This window comes from Cavia porcellus, unplaced genomic scaffold (genome assembly GCF_034190915.1).
Source record: "Cavia porcellus strain 051 isolate PalLab524CR breed Dunkin Hartley unplaced genomic scaffold, mCavPor4.1 scaffold_29, whole genome shotgun sequence".
NCBI classification, from domain to species: domain Eukaryota; kingdom Metazoa; phylum Chordata; class Mammalia; order Rodentia; family Caviidae; genus Cavia; species Cavia porcellus.
Genome location: NW_026947512.1, coordinates 15,563,014 through 15,589,120, shown reverse-complemented (window position 1 = coordinate 15,589,120; position 26,107 = coordinate 15,563,014). Strand labels below are relative to the sequence as shown.

Here is a 26,107-nt window from a genome sequence, read left to right as displayed (position 1 = left end):
TGAAGTTCCCCAGCCTTGGTGCCATGGGAATGAAAACTTCTGGTGGAATGCAACGTCATTGCAAACCCAGGGCAGTGCAGAAATGCTAACAGAGGAATAGCAGAGGTGGTCACAAAGTCAGGCTCACTGCAGAGGACAGAATTCAGAGTGCACAGGAACCACCCAAAGCTCCAGTCTTGGGGCTGACATCCTCTGTTCCCTACCTTCTGCCAGGCAGGAGTGAGAGTGGGAGGTGACCTCAGAGAGTAACAGAGGCACCAGCATCATAATTCCAGCTACTATTTTATCTCAGCTCCTCTCTCTTGCCCTTGAGTTATAATTCTAAATCACCAGATGGAGAATGATGGCAGAGGTCTCTGGGAAAACCTTAAGACATGTCCCCAAGGGCAACACCCATGCCCCAAAGTTCACAAAGTTCACCACGTGGAGTGGTGAACCAGGTGAGACTGGCAAGCATGCCCAGCCTCCAAGAAAATCATGCTTCTCTTAAAGTCAGGTAGTAAATTGGTGGGAATTCCCTGAAGTGGAAGTCAAATGACATTAGGCCCTAGAGAGAGGAAAGAAGTGATGGGATTTCCTAAAAAGAGAGGAAATCCTCCTGCTTGATTTGATTGTTACCCAATACAACATCACAAAGATCCAAGCACTGAGAACTCATTCCTCAGCCCTAGGCTCCCACTGTATGTTCTAAGTCAATCTCAGCCCCAGTAAGGTGGTCTCCAGGGCAAACCTACAACAGGACATTCATACTAAGTCCATCTTCTGATTTTACAGATAAGAAGACTGAGGCCCAGAGAAGTCAAGCAGTTCCTCCAAGCTCACTTAGTCACTCAAAGGATAGCCAGCATGAAAGTCCAAGTCACTCACACAGATGATGTGTCCACATACTACACTGCGTCACCTGTGTACCACTGGGTCAGTGTGGGTGGTCTATGGGCAGAGGAAGGCAACCATAGCCAGTCTCCGGTGCTGTGCTAAGATCCTGAGTATATTTTATCTCCAAAAGTGAAGTATTAACCTACTCAATAAATGTTTACAGTCAAACAGAAAGCTTGGCTCTAACTCTGGCTCTGACACTTGTCAACTGTGTGCCATTGAGTTGGTCCCTTCCCCTTTCTAGGTGTCTTCTGCCCCTGTTGCCTGCAGAGCCTCTAGCTTTATCCATTTAGTTTCAGAATGATGCTAGTCTAGTCTAAAGCACACTGAGACCATGAGAAAAGGAAAGCCAGGTTGGGAAACTGTGTGAATATAACTCACCAGTGCCTGCGGCAGCAGAATGGTCTGAAGGTTTCAGATATGACCTGATCTATGGTATAGAGCAAGCCCTAAAGCCGCCTGATTTCCCCCACTGTTATAGGAAACTAGTTGCTCTCACTCCATTCCCTGTGAGACTCCATCCAGAAGTCAAAACTGCCTAAGCCATTGCGGGGGGCGGGGTTCAAGGACCATCTCCCTGTTTTGCTTAGGGCTTCCTTTCAAGACCCAACTCCTGAGAGAGTCACATTGTCTGAAACTTGCTATCCCACCTAAGGCTCTGCCCTGGATGGAAAGCAAGCCAAATTATCTCTTAGTGTGTCTGTAACTTAAGCAGAACTTTGAAGAGCGGGCTCATTTTAGCAGCTGGAACTCAGGAAGAGCATCAGCTGTGACTCATCCAACACTGTGAGCCAAGAATTTTGAATTTGCTCAGGGCAGAAAAATGACCAGGGGGGTGGGATAATAGGGGAGAGGACTTCCCAACTTTGTTCTAAAAAGGCAAGTACAGGAGAGACTCTCAGAGCATATGTGTGTGTTCTTGCCATCTCACTGGCAGGAGCCCCTAAATCATGGTGAAAGGGTCGTGTTCTGCATGCCTCTGCCATGTATCACAGGGCATTAACAACCAATAGGAGCTTATAGGACCAAAAGGCGGGAAAACCCAAAGGGAAGGTGAGGGAGAGGCATAATTTACCAAGTAAATGAAAGAAGCTTTCATTGTTAAATTATGCTGGCACCAGCAGAGTGGGGAGGATTTCCTGCTGCAAAATGCTTTCAGTGAAATATTGAAATTTCTGTCCTGACTGAGAGAGGCATCTCCCAATCAAAAGGACAAGAGTCTATGGCTGAGGATACCATTAGATACTAAGGGCATCGCTGGGCGGCCCTGAAGGTACAAAATCTCAGTCTTTCTCAGCACATAGTCCTCCTGGGACATGTTTATGTTCTCCCACTAATCCTCAGTGAGTCCACCAATTCTGTATCTATTTTTCCCTTGAGTCCTTGTAGAAAATTTAGGGTTCCCACCTTAGAGAAGGGAAATTTGAAATTTCCAACATTGTGACTTTAATATGAACCTCTCGACTGTATGTATATGCTTTATGCTTCCTTACAGAACCATCACGTCAGTTTACACTATTTACCTGTCAGGTAGAAGTTGACTGTCTGACTGTCAAGTAGATGGGCTCTTTAGAGGGAAAGATGTACCTCATTCATTTTAATATACCCAGAACCTAGGAAACTGCTCATTTAATAAATAATAGAAGGATAAATGGATGGATGGATAGATGGAGAGGTAGGTAAATGAATAAATACTCATTTCATACCTGAAAGCCTAGAGTGGTGAAGAGATTCATCAAAGAATGGTTAGTTTCAGAGCAGTCATCAGCATCCAGGCTTTTAGAATCTTAGGCTTGTGCCCTTTCAACACACTCTTCAAGGTTGCACAATAAATTAGATCAGAGGCAGCATATAGGATCCTGTAATTACACATACATTCACAAAAACCAGGCACACTTTCCCCTGTTAGGAGTGTCTTTGACCATGGCACAGACTATGTAAGTCTGGAGCAAGTTTCTGGAATCTAGAAGAAGATTCACACAGAAGCCAGGAGACTTCATAGCGCACCTCACATTTTCCTTGTTTTCAGAGATGTTTGCTTTGGTTTTGGCAGAAAAACTTGCTGCCACTCAATTTCTAATACCTGCTCAGGCCCCGGGCCTTGGTTGGGAAGAATGTGTACCAACATGCCAGGGAAAGAAGCCGCAGCACAGCGGATTTGTTCAGACAGGCAAGTTTGATGATCTGACCAGGTGTGCAAGACATTCACCTACCCTGCATCTGAGGAAGGCAAGGCTTAGAAGGCCAACGGAATAGCCAGGGGATAAGTCTATTCAGGCTCTTGAATGGCAGGGGCATGGAGTTAGCCTGGAACATGCTGTGAACAGGCGTCAGAACCTCCAAGAAGTGGCAACTCCCAGAAATGAAATTCCTTTGGAATAATCTTCAGAGTAGGAAAGAATACAGGAAGTTCCCTTTAGGGGCCTGTTCTCTCAAGAGGAAGTACAGTATCATAGGAAGACAGTGTGCTTTGAAATCAGAGAGAACCAGACTATACCTATGCCATTTGAAACAAGTTATTCAACTCTTTGTGTCTCCCTTTCTTTCTACTGTAAGTGGAGATATTTGAAATAACTATATTGTTTAGTATTAATGTTAGCTGCAAGTGATTGAAACACTAAAACCCCAGGTGAGATGTTAAAAACAGTAAAAAATAAGCTGGATGTAAGTAGTTCTACAGTAGTCTGGTGACCCTGCAAAGGACCCAGACTCCTTTCATATTGTTATTCCATTTATTCCCAACATGCACCTTAAACCAAGGCTCAAGGTAATTGCAAGCTTCAGGAACTTTGTCCAGCTTCCAGACAGCAGGAAGGATGAGACTGTATGTACCATCCTTCCCCATGGAGGATACATCACAGAATTTCTCCATAAAATTTTCTTTTCTATTCTATTGGCCATAACTTAGCTACATGGCCACCTCTCTATGCAACTGGAGCTGTGAGTGCCGTAGTTTAAATTCTTAGTGGCCACATGGCCAGCTAGAACTTAAAAGTTCTATTTCTTATTAAAAGAGAGGGATGAGCAGTGGGGGATAATCAGTCCGTGCTTTCTAACTTACAGATAAAATAAGCCAGCAAGTGTTTCAGTAGTTGGTAACTGGTAATGACTGCCATGGTTAAGGTGGGTATATCTCTACCCCAAGAACAGACTTCTCTGAGAAATTTGGCATTGTCTAACACTTGACTTCATCCCTGGAATGCTGTGAAATCCCATCAGATTTATCATTGAAATCAAAGTGGAGATTGCATAAAGTCAAGTAGTGAACTTGGCAAGGACTTATTGAAAAGAAAGAAAGATGAATGAAGGACCATTAAATAAGACCCAGGAGTGAATGAAAAAGCCAAGAGAGTTTCCTTTGGCTAACAGCTGTGCACATCTGTTTTAGCAGTGGTGTCTGCCAACGGTGCTCTCCACCAACAGCAAAGCAAAGAAAAAGACATAAAAGAAGGAAAGAGCTTCATGGCGTCAAGTGTCCATGATGTCAAGGTGTGTGGGTACTCATGCAGAGAAATGACATGTAGGAGGCAGGAGGAATACTGTCAATCTGAAGAAGAGCTATTTTATCAGCATCTGATAGGTGTCAGTATTTCTTCAATGAATAAAAGATTGGAATCATTCTGGAGGAAGGTAATACAAATGAAGACTGTATTGGTCATGGTTATGTAATTACCCATGGTTCCTCAGCTAGAGAAGCAATGGGGTATGGGGTGTATTTTAAGGACCATGGCTCCTGAAGTTATGGAAGTTAACACCCAAAATTTATGTGCTCTATAGCAGGGTGGATGCTTATGAAAAAGCTGAGGTTCCAGTTTGAACTTGAAAGCAACCCATTGTGTGGAGAGTCTGTCACCCTTGGGGAGGACAACCTATGCTACTGAGGGCAACTTGCTTTACTCAAACTCTGTGAATTATCAGTCACACCTAAAAATAAGCGCTTTCTTTGCACCATGCAACAGGTAATGACCAAACATCTGGGTCCTGTGATTTAGCCCAGATCATACACAGAATTAGCCAACACAAAGACAGTCTCACCCAGGAATACAGTCACATTTCCTTGGGGAATTCACTTTGCTATTAGGCTTTCTCTGTTCAAAAGGCCAATAGTAGATGAAATAAACAGCTCTCAAGGAAATGGTTAGGCTCAAGAAACAGGTATTGGACTTTCATTTCAGAGTAAAAGAAATTTAAAACAACAGAAAGAGGAGGAAGATTTGGCCACTCAGACTGAACAGCACAGAACAAATCAGAATGATAGGAAATGACTAAAGCTACAGGATGTGACTGATAAAGAACCCTGACAGATGAACAGTTTACTAGGGACTGAAGCATTGATGAATATTGGTTAGAGATTGAGTTTTAGCCCTTTATGCCCCTAAAAGAGGCAGGATTGCAGCGGGGCGGGGGGGCGGGCAGAATCAGGTATGTTCAATGTGTAAGTGTATGTAAATTTATATTTGACCCATATTTAAATAGAAAAGGGTGGGATAGGGAGGAGAAGGTGAGAACACAATATTTAAGAATACTGCCTGGAAACAAGAAAGAAGATAACTCAATGTCTACCTTGACTGTCTATGAAGTGAAAGAGAGCCAATGAGTGACTCAAGTTCTCCCTTTTCTTCTGGTCACAGTTCTTGGAAAAGCCACCACAAGTTGCTTTTCTGTGCTGGCTCTGGGTGGATGGCTGCATGGGCAGACATCAGCCCTTGGCGTGAAAGCTCGAAGCCCCTGTATGCAGTACCTTTAGCATGTGTCCTGGTTCTGAGCACAGTCCAGCAAGGCCCCTCTCAAGCTCAGATGGTGCTCTGCTTATCTCAGAAGACCCACACAGCCAAATCAACTTGGTGACAGCATTTTTACACCTCAATAGATGGCCCTAACTTTCCCACTGACCATGCTACCATGCCATGCCCAGCCCCAGCACTCCAGCCCAGCACCCCTAGTTTTGGTCCTGGAAACTTCCATGTTTACCTGTCTCTGAGGAATCATCTTTGCTGTGTTCTCAGTCTAGAAATCTCCCCAGCCCAAGCACAACTTTCCAAACCCAGTGAAATGCTGGCTTTGCCATGGTGAGCTTTCTTTTTTAAATGCAAAAAGAATATCATAAAAGAGTATATCATAAAACTATCAAACTAGGGAAGTGGAAAGTGTCACCACACCATGTCTCCCACCATTATTACTGATAAGAGAAATCTGATCCCTCCCAGGTGCCAAGGGATATGGGCTGCAATCTGTTTGGCAGGTGTCTCCAGCCTGCTGATACCCCACTTAGGTAACTAGATAGGATCTCTCCAACCTCTCGAGTACCCTGGCAATTTTTCTTGTTCTACATTGTGTAATGGTTATATGAATGCTTACCTTAATTGATCTCTACATTCAAGGTCCTGTCTGAAATGCAATTTACTTCTGGTCATCTATATTTCCCTGTCACAAGAATTAAAACAATTGGGTCCAAATTTGGCTTAGTTCATCAAGTCTTTATGAGACTCTGACTTGAACTCTATTCAGCTAGGGACCAAGGATATAGAAATAAATAGAATACAACCTAGTCTTAAAGGAATCTAAAGTTGAGGGGCCCTCTCCGTACCACTAGTAAATGAACAGTATTGAAAAGTTTTAGAATGCAAGTTACTAACTACATAGGAGAGCTGGGTCCTGCCTCTCTACTCCTGACATCCATTTGTGCTTACAGTTGTTTACAAAAACATTTAAGAACAATTGCAAGTCAACTGTAAAATATGAGAAAGTGATTGTGAGGTCACACAGGAGTCAGGGAACAAGAAGTGTCAGCTATGCAAGGGTTAATTTTGAGGGTTTTGCAAAGCTCGCTTGGAAGTGTGGCTAAGCACCTGGGATATTATTTATGCTGAATGGGAGGTCACCAACAGCATTTTTCTGGAGAATTCTGCCCACAAGGGGAAGTCATTTAAAAGAGGACGCACTGCCATAGGAGAAGGGAGAGAACCTTCTAGCGTCTAGTTTAATCCCACTGACCCTTGGGATGAATTCCTTTTTCTGTTGATTTTTTCCTAGTCTTCAGTCATTGACTGTCATTTGTAGTTTCAGTCAGAGGCGCATGTAGTGAAGAGGTGCTGATGTCAGGCAGACAGGATTCAAATGCTGACTCTGACATATGCATACTCCCTGGGGGCCAGAGCAGCTGAGAGCCCTAATTTCCTCACCAGAAAAATGGGAATAACAATATTTCACCTGAACAGCTACTGCAAAGATGAAATTTCATAGCATTTAGAAATGATTTGGGTAAGCAGGTGGCAGTATGCTCCATGAACTGCAGCTTTTTTTGTTGTTGTTAATCCCATTTTCCTAACTAGAACATAACTATTCCAAAGGAAGCAAAATCCACCTTTTGCGTCTCTGCTCCCCGAGCCTAGTCAAATTCCTATGCACATAGAACATTCCTCAGTTACTTCTATTTACTGCCCTTGCTTAAGAAATATTGCTGCCCAAAAAATGCAGGTACAAAAGGCCCTACGGCAGCACACCACAAACGGAGCCAAGGACTGGCAATAGTGGACAGAACATATCACATAAAAGTTGGCAAAGTGGTTTAAGAGCCAGGCGGGGAATGAAATTGAGTATCAACTTGAGGGGGAATATGAACGACTAAAGGACATTTTCTAGTCAGCTGAGTATTGTCCAAAACTCAGCTTCTTTCATTTTCTCAAGGCAGTGCTAAACAGATTAAGAGACAGTTTATGTTTTCTCCCATGGAATGAAGACATTTATGTGAAATATGGTATCTTATCTCAGCATGCAAGGGGCAAAGCTTCAGCTCCTGAGAAAGCATAGCTACAAGGCAATGAGCCCAATCTTGTGAGAAATGAGCTCAAATATTTGAAAATGGCGAGAAGGAATACCCACCTCCAAAAGGCATGGTTTGTTCCTTTTCCTTGGGCCTTACCAAAGTACATTTTCATACAAAATCTCTTTGCATGTGCTATATATAAGATTAAACTTAAAGGAGATGAGATCAATATTGAGGCTTTGTCTGAGGTCCTGTCTCTTTAATACTTTTCTATGTCCTTTAGTGGTAGAAATAGAGCTAATCTTTGTCTTCCAAATGGTTGTTTTGCATGTTTTGATCAGGGAGAACAAAATTGAATCAGATGGGTCTGGAGTGGTTATTAGAGCCATTTCGCTTGGCATAATGGTCATACCTAGAGCAAACATTTACACGAGAAAATCAAACCTGGACTCATTTTTTATCCAATGCTCTGACCTCTGTTAGAGTTCTGACAAGCAAGACTTATCTGAATATTTCTTAAAATGATACATATAATGATAAAAACATCCTGTGATATTCCTACATAAATCAGCATGTCCTTTTATCCCCCTACCAGAAGACATCTTTTGAAGTGTTTACAAACATAATTTCCATTTTGAGTCTTTATTTAAATTTTACTATCATTTAGAATATAATTCTGACATCTATGTTATTCATGTTATTCATGTTAGCCCTTATTCCTGTTAATCATGTTAGCCCTGTGTTATTCATGTTACACTCAGTGAAAAAACACTACTGCAACACAAAATCTGGACATGAGAAAAGATTGTGATGTCATATTAAAAGAAGGGAAAGAAAAATTAGAATAAGATACCTATCTCAAATGATCAGAAACAAAATTCTCTTAGAGATAAAACAGTCTCATCCAGAAACACAGTCATTTAAAATAAAAGTAAAGTGATATTTTATAAGAACTAAAGCAGAACACAAAACTGTCTTGCCCTGAATCAAAAATTTTCAGACAATGAGCAAGAAATAAAAAAAAAAAAAAAAAAGCTTTTCTTTTTTTTTTTTTAGACAATTAGACTAAAAATCCCCACTTTGGCAATTACTCAACACGAACTCCTTCATCAATAACATCAGTGTTCTGTGTCAGTTATACAAATTCTAGGGTTGCATTACATCAGAATCAGATTGTATGAGGGAAGTTCTGCATTTTAAACAACCTCCCCCACCAATCCTAAAACACATTTGCATTTGACAAACGTTGGCTTGGAGGTGTCAGGGAAGTAGAGAAGGACCAGGACAGCATTCAGAGTATGTGTCACAGTCACCAACTGCATTGTATAGGAGATGTTTGTTTGTTTTTGGTACCAGATATTGAGATCACAATCTTGCACTTGCCAGACAGGATCTGGGCTGCTGAACTATATCCTCGGCCCTATTATACAGTTTTGAATTTGAGACTTTTCTGCCTCTTATTACTAGAATGACCTTAAACAACTTCATCTTCCCGGCTTCAGCTGTATAATTTGCTTTGCAGGTTACCTCGTATATTGTAGAGTTGCTATCGTCTATTATAGCTCTTCTTAATGAAAGTTGCCGCTTATTACAATTACTGTTATTATGGGACTACAAGCATGATCATAAAAGAGACCTTTGTTGAATTAGCGACCTTGCTGCTGTCGAAAAATAAAAAGGAATATATAGATTACAAACTAAGTAGCCCAGAACATAACTAGCTGATGGAATTCTGTGTGATTATCAAACACAGATCAAAGTAAATTGTGAATCAGTTGGTTGGTGCAGAACTGAGATGAAAGGATGTGAATGGAAATGACAAGGTAGAATTAAGTTGGGATAAAGCTGCATGTAGATGATCAGACCAGGATGGCTGTTGGAAAACACATGGGTGGTTTTATGCATCTGCATGATAAAGATTTGTGAGTGTGAACAAGAAGAAAAAGGAAGTTTCCAAAGATCCATGGTGAGCCAGAGTAGCAGGTCTGGACATAAGAAAGTACAGTTGAGCATTGGAAAGTTGTAGTTAGGGAAAAATAAGAAACCCTGAGACTGAAGTTGCTTTCTAATTTTTAAGCACATCATCAGAGATCCAAAACAGACCAACTTTGAAAGATCCTCTGATCACAAATAGTGAAGGTACAGTGGCAGAGAAAGACAGCCCAGCCTCTCTGTAGGCTCCTCATTTGGGTCTGGCTGAAGAGGAAAAGAGGGTGCTGTGCTTCTGAAATGTCAGCTGGGAAATGCTAAGGTCCAAAGCAGCTGTGTTGTAAAGGGGCAGTTCCAGCCTACCGCACTCTTCACATTAGCACTTAAACCTCTGAAGTTTCCTCCCCTTACAGACTAATACACTGAGGTTTTACCTGGAAGTTCTGTGCAGTTCTGTGCAGTTCCTAGCTTTTATGCATTCTGTCCCTGGGTGGGAAATGTCCTTCTTTGTCCCTCGTCTCTGAATTTGAAATCCTAACCATCCTTGAGGACCAATTCCAAATGTAAAGTCATCCACAACACCATCATTACACCCATCACACCCTGCTCTCCAACTTCCCTTAATCATCAATACTTGCATATAGGTCTAGGTTCCAGGGAATGAAAGGTGTTTTAAGGTCAAGAGCTCCGCCTGATTCATTACATGTCACTTGAGATGCCTTGTCCCACTTAGGATGATTCAGATATGTATCTGAACAATTGTATATGTGATCAATATGTCCTCAACTTACACTTTTACTGGACTTGAAATCTCTTTCACCCTGAACTGATAAACCACTGAGACCCAGCTGAGAAGGGAATCAGCTACAGGATTCTTTGCTCATTACTGTGAGATTTACAGGTTACCGTCATGCCAGGACGCTGAGAGATTATAGTTCGGATCTCCCTTTAACTGAAAATCTTTGCTAGGTGAGGCCACCTATTATTGAAGAGCAAGATGCTGGGACCCCTGCCCAGCCCTTCTCACCATCAGACCTGTCCTCTCCCACACAGTTGCATGTAGGCATGATGCCTCATCTCAGTGTACGCTGGGAGATGTGTCCTGTTGTGGATCTTTCCACTGGCTAGCTGTTTTAAGACCTCCCTACTGACTAACATCTTAGCCCAGATTAGATCAAGGAGATTAGAATGATAGTGTCTGATCATTGCTCCCTTGAACTCCAGTTGTAGTTGATCAAGTCTTACTCCAAGTTCATTTGCTTATTTTCACCCAGGGTGAGGCTCTGAACATTCTAATAAGTGAATCCACATTAACAAAATGCTCTTTAGCAGAAAAATCCATCTCTAGCTTTAATCCTTAGACAGTTCAGAGATTGTCTGCCCCAAAATAGAATTTTAATAGCCCTCAATCTAACATCCATGTACCAAAAAGAAAATGGAGCCAGAGGAAACAATAGCTTCCCCCACTGGTATATAATCTATCTTTGGCAAATAAGGGCCAGAGATGTAAAGTTTTCAACTTATCCAGCAAATCTCACATATGACATCAATTCTCCAGTCATTCTTCACAAAATACCCCAGATCCTTATGCCCATCCTTACCAGAAGACAATCTTTCACTTGGTTTCTAGAAAGGTCTGTAATTCCCTCTACAAGGATGGAGTGAGTAGGACCCTGTCCCTCAATCGTGCTAAACTTTACCTTCTCAGTGTGGTTCCTTCTCTCTTTCTTCTGTATGCAACTCTTTTCTCTGAATATCCCCCCTACCTCTTACCACCTGGCTATTCACAGGCCACTTCTCAGGGAATGCAGCTGTTCTGTCTCTATCTAAATAGTGCCACATGCAGTCACTGATTGTCACATGTGCTTTTTCAATCTTCATGTAATTGTTGAGAATTCAGATTGTTACTCATTTTATCGATTAGCTATCCTCTCACAGGAAAGTGTAAGCTCCATGAGGTTAGGTCCCTCATCTGCTCCCCTTTTCACAGTATCCTGGAGGACTGGATGGCACCAAGACGGTACTCTGCTGTTCCCTACCCTGTCCAAGAATGATTGGAGGCCCAGAAAAGTGGCTGAACTCTGAAACTTACAGACATAAGAGAAATAGCCCGCACAGAATCAGAGGAAGGAAATGGTCTTCCACCTGGAAACTATCAGCCAGTGACAGTGACATTATCAGAATACTCATGTTAATGGCTACATTCTCTTTATCCACAAATCAGAGGGGAAAAGAAGCAATATTGGGCCAACTCTTTTGACCCTGTCATCTGATTTATTCAGGATCTAGTTAGTGGGGCTGGGTGTTCCTTGGTGGTAGAGTTTGTACTTAGCACATGCAAGGTCCTGGATTCCATCCCCAGCATCACCACCACAAAGGATTAATAGTGACACATCAGTTTCCGTGCTACACACATACACAGAAAGGAGTATGACACACACTCGCAGGCTGAGTTTGCCTCCCACCTGTTAAAAAAGAGTTCATCGAATGTTCTCAAATTAAAAATAGTCCGATGTGGTTAAGTTTCTCGGGGGAATCCACCTATCGATGCAACCCAAAAGAATAGAGAGGCTAGTGTCCTGGAAGAAAGAAGTCAAAGTCCAAAGCCAATGATAAGTGTCATATTTTACTAGAAATAATTGGTTATTACAAGAACTAGCAAAGAAGTGTGGAAAAGAGATTTTTTACATCATCTGTTTTTTCATGCCAATGCATTTCCTCTGTATTAGATGTATATCCAAGACACAAACATTTTCTACCTTGAAATTTTTAAGTTTTTCTTTTTGTAAATAAAATAGGAACCCACAATGCAGTTTGTTTCTCATTGTGTCCTGTACATGTCCAGCTATGACCCAGATTTTAGAAGGAAACAAATTCAAACTCAGTTTAATTTCTTTTTTTCCTGCATGGCTCCGGGCTCAGCAGGTGCTCTCATAAGCTGATAGGGTAGCATTGCACCTATTAGCACTCGTCAACCAAAAGCAGATTGTTCGGGTTTCAAAGAAATGCTTTTGGAATTGGATTTAGGTTGGTGAGAAAATAAAATTAAGTCAGAAATAAATTCTTTGAGGCAATCACATATTGAAATGAACAGTTTGATGCACAACCCCACCACCCTTCTCGAAAAATAAAAAGACAGGAAGGAAGAAACGCAGCCAAGGTCTAGCTTGTCTAAGCTGCAAGAATTTCTTCAGTGCCTGCATCTGTGATCGCTTCACAAGGCGATGTCTACAGTCTGCATTGTACAGCCCCGTGTGACTGGTGTTTGTGTGACATCTGTGGCTATATTTTTGGGGAAATTTTAAAGCTGATGATTTCCATTTTTTAATTGCCAGAGTATTTATGTTTCACCCTCACATAATTGTTCATGGTCCCGTGTTTATTTTTTATGGAAGACTATGCAAAATGAAAATTAGAGTGAATTAGTAACTTGATCATGTATCTGTTGAGGCTTGATGGCTCCTGCTACCTATTCCACAAGCCCAAAGGCAAAGTGCTGACCTCACCATGCTGGAAAAACTGAACACAGGGCTGTTGTCAAGGATATGATTCACCCTCTCCAAAATCACAGAAAGCAGGAGCAGCTAAGGAGGGGAGAGGCCACACAGCCCCAACCAGTCCACAGCTCCTTGCTCCCTCTGTTCACAACCGGGGGTCTGGTCGTGGCCGTGAGTACCATTTGCACAAAGGAAGGCTCTGCAGAAAGTATCTTCACCCCTTCCTACTGAGAACAGCGAGAACTGTAACACTGGCAACGGATGAATTAAGTACACACTTTTCAAGATGGTTTTCTCCAGCAGGTGGGCATATACACACTCAAGAGCTAGAGCGTGGAAGCTCACCCACAGGCTCTCCAGCATTATGGAATTTTTTAAAATCAGGAGGTGGGGTTATTGTCCTTGGCTTTTTTCATATGCTTCTGAATTGAGTTATTTCAACTCAGGCAATTGCAGCCAGTAGGTCTGCATCTGAGAAGGCAAGGGATTTGTTCAGAGTCAAGCAGCCAGTTGGTGGCAGAACTAGTCTTTACCAGATTCCTTTCCCTAGACCAAAGCAGGTGAGGTAAGGGGAACAAAAGAGAGGGCAAAGACTTGCACAGTTAAGAGCTGCCAGAAATGGAGGAGCTGGGAGAGAGAAGTGGCAGAGGGTGCTTTGGGCAATCCCTCCTCCCTCTTCATCTCCCAGCTTCACTCTCCCCAATCCTCTTTCTCTCTGAGCCCTGTCTGGGCAAGTCCTGAGCTCCTGGAATGCATCTCTGCCTTCCTTATCGGGGAGTTAATCACTAAATAGCAGGTGGGGAAGCTTCTGTTTTTCATCTCTCTTGCTCTATCATCTCCTCTGTTTAACTCATTTCCTTGGGGCTATGAATTTCTGAATCTTAAACAGGAAACTGCCTTGATTTGTCCACACCTGGACTATCATTCCTTCTTTGTTTGGAGACTATAAAAAGGAACAGAGAGCATCAAGCAAAGAAACTGTTGACTGTAGAGGAAAGAGAGATGTCAGCATTTAAGTGTTCCCACACCCTCTGTGAGGCACGTATGCATACACAGATTTTAGACCACGCATTCTTTCTTTCAACTTCTATATTTCCCTGCTCAACTCCACTCCTAGCAAATGTCTTACAAGACAAAGGGTATTCACCATGTGTCGCTTCGGTTATCAACACTCCACACAAATAGGTTGACAGAGGAAACAGGTGAAGTACATCTGCAGGCATCTTTGGGATTGAAATAACAACCAAGGCTGCCTATGGGCTCTGGCAGATTAGCTTACTCTTTCCTCATACAAATATTATAAGCTGGCTCTTGAGAGAAGCTGTCATCAATGTGCCTGTCTCTGCAGGCATCAGGAAGTTGCAGGCTTCTTGAAAGTTAGGTGTTCTGTCCTCTCCATGGACTTTCCATGTGGGGAAGGACTTTGGGAGGTCAGTTCATCTAGGCTCTGCCATCATTCATCTATACCCAGAGTCGAGCATTTGTGGTCTATTGAACACAAAATTCTCTGTGGTGAACATGGCACTAAGTACGCCACCTTCAGTGTAAATGTAAATCCATGGTTTCCAATCTGTGGGCCTTTGGACCTTGTGGGAGCACAAAGATTCACTAAACCACAGGACGCACATGCATAGAATCTCACATCTAACGTATTTATTCCTTCATCCTGCAATGCTTACAGTGTGCCACAGCTATGTTAGGTACTGAGTGTGCAACAGACAGTGTCCAAATCAAATGGGTTCTGCCCTCCAAAGCTTCCAGTTCTGGGGTGCAGGTAGGCATAGAAGGCTGCATAAACACGGTGAGAGTGATAGCCCCATCTCCACCCTTGACATGGGCGAGGCTGGCAGCACAGGCTTGTGGTTGACTCTGGTATGCTACAGAATGGCAGGCCTGGAGCCACGGGACATGACATGCTGCTCGATTAGACATGCTAGCTAATCTCCTGAAACAGAGAAATAAAGCAAAGATTAAATAGAGAGATTTAACTGTCAAAATTATGAATGCAAAAAATAACCCAGAAAACATAGGGGTAGCTATATTTGAACAGGGGCCAGAACAAGATAATAGACAAGAAAACCTGTGAACCATGAGATCCTACTGAAATCCAAATGTTCCACCAAATCCAAATGGGGGTTTCAGTGTGCACAGCAAAGGGTACAAACATTATAGGGAAGGGTTGGGGGTGTAGCTCAGTGGTAGAGTACTTAACTTACCTAGCACAGCACCACAAAAGGAAAGAAGCAAGGAAAAAGGAAAAGAAAGAAAAAGAGGGGGGAGGGAAGAGGAAAGGAGAGGAACAGGGAGGGGAGAGAAAGGGAGGCAAAGAAAGATAATTACAGGCACATTCTTAGTATGAATTCTGTATTAGACAACGTGATGGGCACCAACCTGCAAAACCAGTGTGATGTAGTCCATCTGCTATCTTCCTTCCCTAAGTGAGAGAAAGGTAGCTGGGATACTCATTTAGAAAATAATTACACAGTGCTTTCAACATTGTGGCAATGGGCAGAATGTAGCAGGGGATGTAGGTTGGTGTGTACAAAAGATAGAAGCGGGGTCAAGAGACAGGGTGTTTCTCTTTGGTCCACGTCTCATTCATTCTCGCCTTCCGCCTATCATTTCCGTCTTCTCTTCAACTTGGTTTCCTAATCTGTGAGAATACTAAGATTACTTCTAGCTCCTTACCCTTAGATCTTAGGTTCAACACCAGAAGTGGTCTCTTCCAGAGCTCCCCTCATTTATCTGGTCAGAGTTACTCTTCCTACAGTGCTTTCTCAGCAGGACTGGAACACCATCTACTTGTATTAGGCTTGCATTATGAGTTGAAGTATAAGCTGGAAGACCCCCAAGAGTCTTTAGGAGATGACCTGTTAAAGGAAAGAGCAAGAAAGCCAAATAGTGAGGCCAGTTTAAGGAGTATCCTTTAGGAAGAGTCTGTTTTCTTAGTAATTAGTACCTTAGATGCAGATCCCTTGGTCTCCCAGCCCATCCTTTGCCCCTACTGCCCCTATGGCTACTGAAGGAGCAAGGAGCCAATAGATCTTCAGCACAGGTAGACCACACCCGCTTTCAGGAATGCTCTGCCGCTGAGCTAATGCCCTTTTTGCTTTCAGCTGAACTTTTGGTGCACATAACTGCTGCCTCATTCTGACTCACTGGGCCTTGCTGCGGCAGCAACCCAGGACCATCATTCCTGGAGGCCTCTGTGCTATTTTCTCCAAAGTGCCAAGCAGCAGCCATAAAGCACTGTGGGACACACTGACTTTCTCTCTGTGGTTCAGAAGCCTTCAGCTCAGCTCCAGATCTTTAGAAGCCTCAGGATAGAAGTTCCAGTAAGGGTTTCCTGGATTCTGCTAACTGCACTGGCGATTTTAAAAGAGAGACATCTGGGAGCTTAGGGCCCCCATAAGGCCCAAACACAGTGTGCTGCCCAGAATCAGCCAGCTGAGAAACAGAGAGGTGGGAAGGGTGCTTGCCACCTAAGCCCAGACTAACACATCCTGACCAGTGCCAGCACAGGGCACAGTGGCCTCTAGCACAGAGCTGCTGAGGTCCAGTCTGTATTTTGTCCAGTCACTCATGCTCCCTTCTCTCCTCCACAGCCTCTCTCCACTGAGCTGATTCTTGATACTCAGCCCAAGCCACACAGCTCACAAGAAGTCTTCATTCACTCTCTGCAAATACAGTAGATTCCTCTTATGATGCTGCTCTAACGTCCTCTGGATGATCAGGGCTCATCCCATACGGCTGTCTAATGCCTTGACATCCTCACCTAGACTGTGAACTTCTTGTGCATCAGAACCAGCTTACAGTATCCATCCCTTTTTGTCTCCAAAACCTAATGCACACCTGTGTGTGTTCAGGGATAAATGATCTTAATGGTATGCTCTGGGCAACTTACTGTACTCCTCTGAGCCTCAGTTTTCTCATCTGTAGATTGGAGAGAACCATCCACATTTTAATGGGCAGTTGTTCATACAGTTCCACAATGTTGGCACATGAGCACAGAGAGCCAACGCACTGGCGGCTGTGGATCTGCACAAGGAAGGATGAAAAAGAAAAGAGGCAAGATCACATTTCAGAGCAACAGAATCCGCTTCGTCAACTGCAGGCAGTTTGCAGGACCTTTTCTCTGAAGATTACTGTTTCAATGGGCAGCTTCCTCACTGCAAAAGAGAACCAGGAAATCTTCCCTTCTCCTTCTCCCCCACCCCATCTCCTCCCTTGCCTTCACCTCCTTATCCCTCTTCCTCTCTCCTGATGGGTATGGAACCCCAGGGCCTTGTGCATGCTACGCAAGCTCTCTGCCACTGAGCTAAATCACAGCCTCCTTTTCTTTTTTGAAGAAGAAACAAGCAAGCCATTCTTCAATGTTTTCTTGGGAACCCAGTGACTCCAGCTAGATGGATTGATTAATGTAGTTACTCTTACTATTTCTCCCACTGACCCCACAGTCCTGGACTCCTTTCCATTATAAATAGGTCATTCAGGTTTACCTAGAGTTTCTGGTGGGTTTTCCATACATTTTGGGGAGGAAAATGGAAGCAGTGGCTGAGTTTCCTAGACACTTGACACTGCAAAGGTTGATTTGATAGGTCCAATAAAGTTTCAAATGCTGGAAATACGGACAGAGGTCCAGACTATCTGCAGGCCAGGTGACCATGGTGTGGCTACATGCTGGTGGCCCCAACCTGCAGTACATTGCACCAGAACTGCCCTTATCCATCCCTACACACACACACACACACACACACACACACACACACACACAGGGACACATGCATGGATACTCTTCCCAGTGCCATTCTGCTTGCCCCTCTAGGATCATCCAGGACTCTCCTGACAAATGTCCTTAGATTCTCTGGCGAATGAGGCTGGATGAGATCCCATGAGTCTACCCTGACACATCCAGAGTTTGTCTATTCCACAATCATTTGCTGAGCAACAGTGCTGGGCCCTGTGAGAGGCAGGGCCTTCTGAAACATGCTTGACAGCCTTCCTCTCCCAGTCATCCACAGAGAACAAAAGCATCTCAGGCAAGCGGGTGAGTCAGGTCTGGCACAGAGACATTACCAAAGAGAGAGCCATGCTGTGCCTCACACAGATCATTAGCATTCTGTTCATGCAGCTGGGACGCACAGGGGAGCGAGTATAGCACCACACCCAGGGACCTGAACCCAGGCATCGGCCACAGGAGCAGAGTATCAGCATACAGTGGGGAACTGAGGGGGCAAGCAGGGCCAGGGATGAGCAAAAGCAGACACAAGGAGGAGTGCCCTCCAGAAGACCTGCATTTTTCAACTCAACCATGATCCAAGAGCCAGGAAGCACACATCCCACTTTCCCAGGCTCACCTCTGAGGGTCCCTGGGATCTGAGCAGTGCAGAGAGGGAGCTCCTTACAGGGGAACTGATGGAGAGCAATGTGGGGCCTGGTCTGGGCTACAGTAGAGCTGGTAAAGCACAAAGGCAGTGGGTGACACCATGCTGGTGGATACATGTTCTCATGCATTTGTTCAGACTCAAGGAATGTGCAAAGCCAAGAGAGAGCCTAAGGGAAGCGCTTGGCTTTAGGCGATAAGGGTGGGTCAGTGTGACTCAGCAGCTTAGCAGCAGGCCATGGGGTGTGGGGGTGCCGGTGATGGGAGAGGCTGAAGGCGTAGGCAGAAAACCTCCATATGCTCCACTCAACATTGCATTCTCCGAAATTAAGTCTTTTAAAGTAAAAATGATTATACAATTCCCACATCTTTGCAAACAACCCTCCCGACAACCCTCCCAGGGAGAGGTGGGTCCACACCCCTCCCCTTTGAATCTGAGTAGCCTCTGACTTGCTTATAATCAAGTGAATACAGCAAAAGTGATACTCTGACTCTGAAGCAAGGAGGGAAGGTCCCGAAGCTCTGTCCTATTTCTGTCCTTGGAGCTCTGAATCCAAGGCCATTGGGCCAGAAATCTGACTGCCCAAGGCTCCATGCTATGAGATAACTCAGGAGGCCCCAGCACAGAGCCAGCATCTCCTGCCAGCCTTCAAGGGGATCACCCTGAAGACCTCAGCCTTCCATAAACTCAAATACCTCCAACTTACAATCTTCCAGCCCAAGGCTGCAGGTGTGGTGGAGCTGTCTATGCCGTGCCTCAATCAAACCCCTGACCTACACTCTGAGTCAAAGGAAAAGTCTTAATACAGATGGTCTATAATGATTGGCCGGGCTTCCAATGGCCAGTGACTCCAAGAGGGACAGCAAATAGAGAAAGGAAAACAGAATGACAGAGGGTGGCACTACAGAAGATGGGCAGAGACTGAATGTCAGTACACTTTGCTTTGCTTTTGTTTGTTCTGTTTTATTTGACCCAGGGCCTTGCTATGTAGCCCAGGCTGGCCTTGAACAGTAATCTTCCTGCCTCAGCCTCCCAAGCATTGGGATTACATGTATGTGCCACCCTGATCAGCCTCCATTTGCATTTTTGGGATATAGTTGCATTTCACACTGATCCCTGAATTCTGGGGGAACAGTGGTCCCTCCCTTCCCGCTACCCCACCACAGGAGGACAGAAGCCTCCCACTGGCCCACAGCCCTCTGGGGTTGGAAGCAGAATGATTTTTCAGTGGAATAGCTGTCTATTTCAAGCTCTCTCCTGGAGAATCACTGCCTAAGGCCTAATCTGAAAGCCTGTATTAGGAGCTAGCTTTTCCCAGCAGGAGAGCCAGGTCACTTTCTGGTGATTCAGCCTGCACAGGCCAGGTATTTCTGTCACCTCTTCCCTCCAAGTGTCCATGAGTTCTGTAGGAGGTAAAAAGAACTGTTTCTCCCTCAAAGAGATCCCAGAAATTTCCCTGAAATTGTTGACCTTGTTGTCCTTTTGGGATGAGACCCTAATACTGGGAATACTGATTTAATCCCTGCTTCCAAGAAAGTTGCTTAAAGAGCACTGTAAAAGTGTCTTCTCTTTCTCACCACCAGACTTCTAGAAATGTTTTAAGAAAAGCCACAGACACCTCTGTTCTTGGAGACCAGAGAAGTTGCTTTTAACAGGCCCTAGCCAGGGACCCAGGAGATTACCTTGCACAAGGCACAGGACGGGGACATCAAGGACCTCTCATGTCCTTGGAAACAGGCAGCTATACTCCATACATTTCATGAAGAAGTGGGGAAGGTGCCCACAAATGAGGGGAGGACCATGCTGAGCTTCCCCACAGAGCCTGCCAAAGTTTTCCAAAACAGCTGTGTCTCTCCAAGACCCACACATGCCAGGCATTTTTCTCTGCTGCTTTGTTGTTCTCTGATTTCAGTCTCTTCCTCCAGCTTGGTGAATCAGTTACAGATAGTTTGAACGAGAAGAGACTTTTGAAATCACCTGGCTCAAGTCTCAAGGGAGAGTGCACCACAACGTAAGGACCAAAACTCAAGACCTAGCTCCCAAGCCAAGCTCTTTCCCTGGGCTGTCTGATTGCTTCTTGGAGAAGACCTATCAATTCAGAGACTGCTGAAGGTCAGCAATCACAAGACTTCTGGAGCCATGGGTCTTGAAATCAAAGTTCCAGCTGATTTTAGAGTTTGAGACATTTTCCTCTTACCTCTCTCTCCTCTTTCTGTTCTCTTTCAGCACTGGCTAACTTCAAGTCTGCTTTTGTGTTCCCTTGGCTACAAGAAACATCCACATGGCCAAGCCACCATATAGACTATTTCCTGTAATTCAAACACATACTTGGATATACCAACAAAATTCAGTTTTGGTCAATGTGGTGAAGGGAAGTTTCCAACAGACTCCCATCCCACAATCACGCTTCAGAACTTGAAAGACATGGGAAGCATGGTTACTTGCAGAATGGAGAGATTACTTCAACATAAATATCTTAGTAGCAAGAAATTGTTCTCCATTACAGCTGCTTGTGTAAAGATCTGTTTTGCCTACTGAAACTGCCTTTTTAAGAATTTATAATATGTATTTTTCAAATCTCCATTCCTCATGACTCCAAACATAGTGCTTTCCAATCTCTCTTCATTTTCCAACAGGATAGCCCAACTTTATGCTCATAAGAGAGAGCAGAGCTCCAACAAGCAAGTAGAAACATGCAGAGCCGATTCCATTCTTTGGAGAAGCTCCAGTCTTTGCCTTTGGTTTGGACATCCTCTCCTGGCTTCCAGTGTAGACTCTTCAGCTTTCCGGCATAGACTCTTCAGCCTTCCATCATAGGGCCTTTGGCCTTCTGTCACAGACCTATCAGCCCGCTGGTGCAGAGTTGCATGAGATGCTAGGGTGAACTCCAGACTTGGATTGAATCCTTCGGCCTCCAGAGTGCAGCCACCTTCTGCACACTTCCGCATCTGACTCTGTGGCTTACCATCATAAGCCAAACTTGTCATTTCTTATGCATATCTTATGCATATGCATTTCTTATGCATGAGATATGTATATCTCATGTTATATCTGTTTTCTCTAGTAAAAGCCTGACTAACACAATGCCTAACTTTCTCTCACCATTAGATTACGACAATTATCCAATTTCATGTATCTGATCTTACTGGAGGAGTAACTAGCACACTTTGGCTGTCCAGGAAGGATTCAGGTGACACAGTGATAGCCCATTTTCTCTTCAGCCCCAGTGGCTGCTGTACCAACTCACCAATCACAGCATCAGTCACAGCTTCACATTCATATGTCCCCTTGCCTCCTTCCCTTGATTTTCTCAAAGCCAATTCACTTTCACCTTGCATAAAACTGTACTCGTATCATTTTCCTCAGTCCTGGTTCTCATCCAAGATTGTCGTGATAGGTAGTAACACTATTGGACCAAGAAAAACCCATACAAATAAATTATCGCTTTTAGTTTCTTAATAAACTATTTCCATAGTAGCAATGTAAAAATGACTGACATCCATTTTACTTTCTATGTAGCTATCGAGTCCCCTCCCCTGTCCTAGTCAAAGTTATCATTTCTCCACTTGTATCTGTAATGAGTTTCTAACTGGTCTACCCACAGCCATTCTATCTATTCTCTGTACTGTTGTTAGGTGACTTGCATAAAAATGCAAAATATGATCACATCACCCTCTTTCCTTCTTCAAGTCCTTCAGATGCCATTTTTCTGCCTTAAACTCATGCATTGGCTGGTCCTAGGTACCCCTTAGGTCTCATCTTCCCCCACATTTCAACAGCATCCTCCCCTTAGCTCTGTATTCCGGAAACACTGGGCCCTGATAGAGCCCTATACTCACTACCATCCCTTGTACTTAAAGGACTTAGGATCACTCTCCTATGAAACTTATGAATTATTCCTTAGGTTTTTTATTTTAGCACAAATTTCTTTAAGGAAGCTTCTCTAACCTTGGTGGCTAGGCCAGGTCACCCTGTGATAACTTCCATAGCACCAACAACTTCTCCTCATGGCAGTTATTACAACTCCAGCTTGACATTATTTGTATATTTGATCAGCATCTGTCTTTTATACTAAAATATAAATTCCATGAGGGCAAAGTCTGTTTCTTTTGTGGGATACTGCTATACCCTTAAGCACTGCCTGACATACTAACATATCGGAGATTCAACACATAAACAAAGGGTAGGACTGTTCCATGGAAAATTTTGAATGCAATGTATCTTAGTATATATTTTTGACTATTTTACCTAAACATTCAATTGATTATAGTCAAGATATGAAAAGCAATAGCTCAAATCTTCAAGCATTCATCTTAAAAATCCCATATCTCTCCTGCTTGCTGTCATCTGTGCTTGGAGATACTGGCCTTGACTTTACTTTCATTTAGCCTAATACTTTAACTACCACTATCTTCTATCAAGACAGTAAAAATTCCATGGAGAAAATAAACATTAAGCATAGACTTAGAAGTACAAACTTTTTTGGTGAGTATTCTAACTTAAATAAATGTTTAAACTACTCTCCATTTCATTACTGCAGATGGTACCTGTAATCACAGAACAGCAATTTCTTATTGCTCAATTCCCAATTATACTATTTATTTAGCCTCCTATGTCCAAGGCCAGAGGTGAAGGGAGAACAAAAGACAAAAAAGAAAGAAACACACAGAGCCCTTTGAGGTTGAGGCTCAGAACCAGCACTTAGACCATTCTTCATTCCAGTATTACAAGGTCAGATCCAAATTCAAGGACTAAGAAAATCAACTCCAACCCTCAACAGAGGGAGCAGCAAAGTCATGTTGCAATAGGCTGAAAGACTATGGTGAGTTTCACAACCCTACCACATAAGCCAGGTTTAATACAGAGAAATGAAATGATATAATAATGTATTTTGGTGATGGCACAATTATAAATTTACTAAAAATCACTGAACTATAATCTTGTAATGACCTTATAAAATGCAAATTATTTCTTAGTAAAGCTATTGGTAAAAAAAAACCAATATTTTTAATTTACTGGAGATCATTCAACAATTATAAAATTGTCTAAATCTTCATTTAAACACAGGTAACATCAATAATCTTGCCATATATATATATATATATATATATATATATATATATATGCATATATATATATACATATAAAATAGGTGAAGTACTAGATTCTCAGAATCAGGGATTCTAAGAACTACAAAGAGATTTTACATATGATTTCATTCATTGCTCTTGCAAGCAGCTAAATGGGTTAGCCACTACAGCAGGTATACAAATCCTCTTCTGAAGCTGAAAAATAGAAACAGCTCTACAGGAAACTGAGCCAGGTAAAAATATATTTCATCTTCTCATGCATTTGGGCATTTGGGGGATTAATGCTAGAAAGAACTTGAACCACTGCTATTTCGGAACCTGGAATTGAGAATGAAAATGACTCACTGAAAATAATCCTCAGTAGCCAGGGTGCCTAAATGTGATCGGATTCTTGAATTAACAGCATTAGCATTTTCTTCCTGTTTTCTCATCGAGGTCCAGATCTAAATGTCCTCTTTTGGGCTTACAATGGTTGCATTCAAATTAGAATTCTTCTTTTGTGACTTAAAATCTGCCACATGAAGACTCTAGGAAGAAGACGGGTTTTTAAGAGGCGGGGTGTACAGCAGGATTGTTCTCCTGGGAACACTGAGGGGTCGGTGAGGATGAGCGCATGGAAGGGGCCTAGTTTTAGCCTGTGATTTGGGCTTGTTTATGTGGAAAAAAAATAGAGTGAAATTGGAGGAGATGCATCCATGCTCTTCATAAACAGAGCTTTGAAGAGCAAATTGAGCAGCTTTCCTCAATCACACATAGACCACATCAAAAGCTGCCTGAGGAGAATCACCCCAGACATCAGGCAGGGTCAGGCAAACGGTAGCCAATGCTTTTTTCAAGATATTATGAACGAGAATTAGAGGAAGAAAAGGCATAAAGAGTGCCAAAAATGAGGTCACCAGAAGGGGGGCAAACAAGGATGAGATGCGAGACAGAGCAGAGGTAGAAGGAAGAGATGACAGAAGACAGGGGAGAAGAGGACACGGCGGGATTATAGATAGGGGGAGACAGCAAAAGGCAGAAGCAGAAAGAATGGTGGAGCAAAGCAAGCAGAAGAGGTGCAGAAAGGAATGATCAGAAGTGAGGTGCAGGGACATAGCTTTCCCAGGGGAGTGGAGGCCAGGCAGGCAACCATCTGCCCGAGAATTCGTAGTGCACAGGAAACTGTACTGGAAATCAGCTGGATAGGGATGCCCAACACCCCTCTGTAAAAGAGGGTGGAGTACAGAGCAAAGAAAAGCTCTCTCCAACCATCTCCCCAGCTCATGCTTATCTCCTGTGAAGAGCTATCTGATCACCTGCTCACTCAGGCCCTGAAACTTGTAGGCAGCACAGACATAGAAACCAGACTGATGTCACCCCAAACCCCACTGGCGTGATTTCGTCCTCTATTATAACCAACCCAGGGAGTAAAGTATCAGCTCAAGCTATAAATCTTGCTTCTTCATAGATCAAATTTGATTTTCCAAGTAATTAGAGGAAAACAGACTCAATTATGGGTCAAACTGAGCAAATTTCCCTGTCTCTGAAAAAGACTGGGCTCTGTCTAATCAAGAGGTAAGGGCAGCGGTGTACTGGGGTGCTCCAGGTGCAGGCTGGGAGACCATGGGTCGGGGCGGGTCACCACATATGTGCGTGCTGGGGGAATATGCGGAATGAGAGGTAGAAGGGCTTTCTCCAAAACAAGCTTTGCTTGTGTTAAGTGTTTTTCCTATAGAGAAATGTCTGAGATAACAATCAGGAAGAGACAGGGTCCTAGAGCCAGCCTAACTATTGGCACATCTCATGTGTTGTTCAAAAGCAAGGAGAGACACCAGGAACATTTTAATAGCTGTTCTCAGTCCTTCTCTGAGGGCTCAGATTGGAGCCAAGAGGATATTAACTATAGCTACACCTTATCGAGCCGATCATTTTTATATGTGTTAGTTTATTTAGTCCTCACAACACCCTATCAGGAAGACATTTTTCTCATTCTTACTTCCAATTTTTACTGCGGAGGGAACAGAGGCTCCAGGACCAACCCAAAGTGACAGAGTGACCAGGTGGCCAAGCAGACCTGGAATGGACCCAGGGTGCTCTCGGATGCCACACAGCCCTCAGGGTTCAGAAGCTGGGGGAAGTTACAAATGATCACCAAGCACTGAGCACCATAGCCCTAGCTTCCTGCAAGCAGTGAGCCAGGTGGCTAGAAGGTGAGGGTCCTGGGGCGGGTACTCACATCAGCTCAACACTACCAGGAAGCAGCAGGTACTTGAGGAACATACTAACAGCCATGTCACAAAGATGAGGCCAGTTTACCATGTGAAATCTTTTTGGAGCTTTGAGATGGATGGGACAGTCTTTTGCCAAGAGAGAAGAATGTGTTACTATGGACAGCAACAAGTTGAGGGAGCTCTCTCAGCTTTTGGATGTCCCTTTGTGAAAGCAAAAGACCAGAAAATTATCTCTAATTACTGAGCCATCAACACTTAATTACAGCATCTCTGGCATGGGCTAACACAGCAAACGTCTCTGCAGCATTAATGACTGTCCTCAGGCCCTCCCTCCACCTCCAGCGCTGCCTGGCCC

General features: G+C 43.6%; 1 long non-coding RNA gene across 1 annotated transcript; it reads right to left on the bottom strand.

Moving 5' to 3' along the window:
• Positions 1-14,718: 14,718 nt before the first annotated feature.
• LOC106028743 (uncharacterized) lies at positions 14,719-18,555 on the bottom strand. The gene is made up of 5 exons (XR_002792487.2): positions 18,426-18,555; positions 16,973-17,106; positions 15,757-15,938; positions 15,460-15,502; positions 14,719-15,013 (listed from the first exon to the last, which is right to left on the bottom strand). It is a non-coding gene; the product is annotated as an uncharacterized LOC106028743 (long non-coding RNA).
• Positions 18,556-26,107: the final 7,552 nt, after the last annotated feature.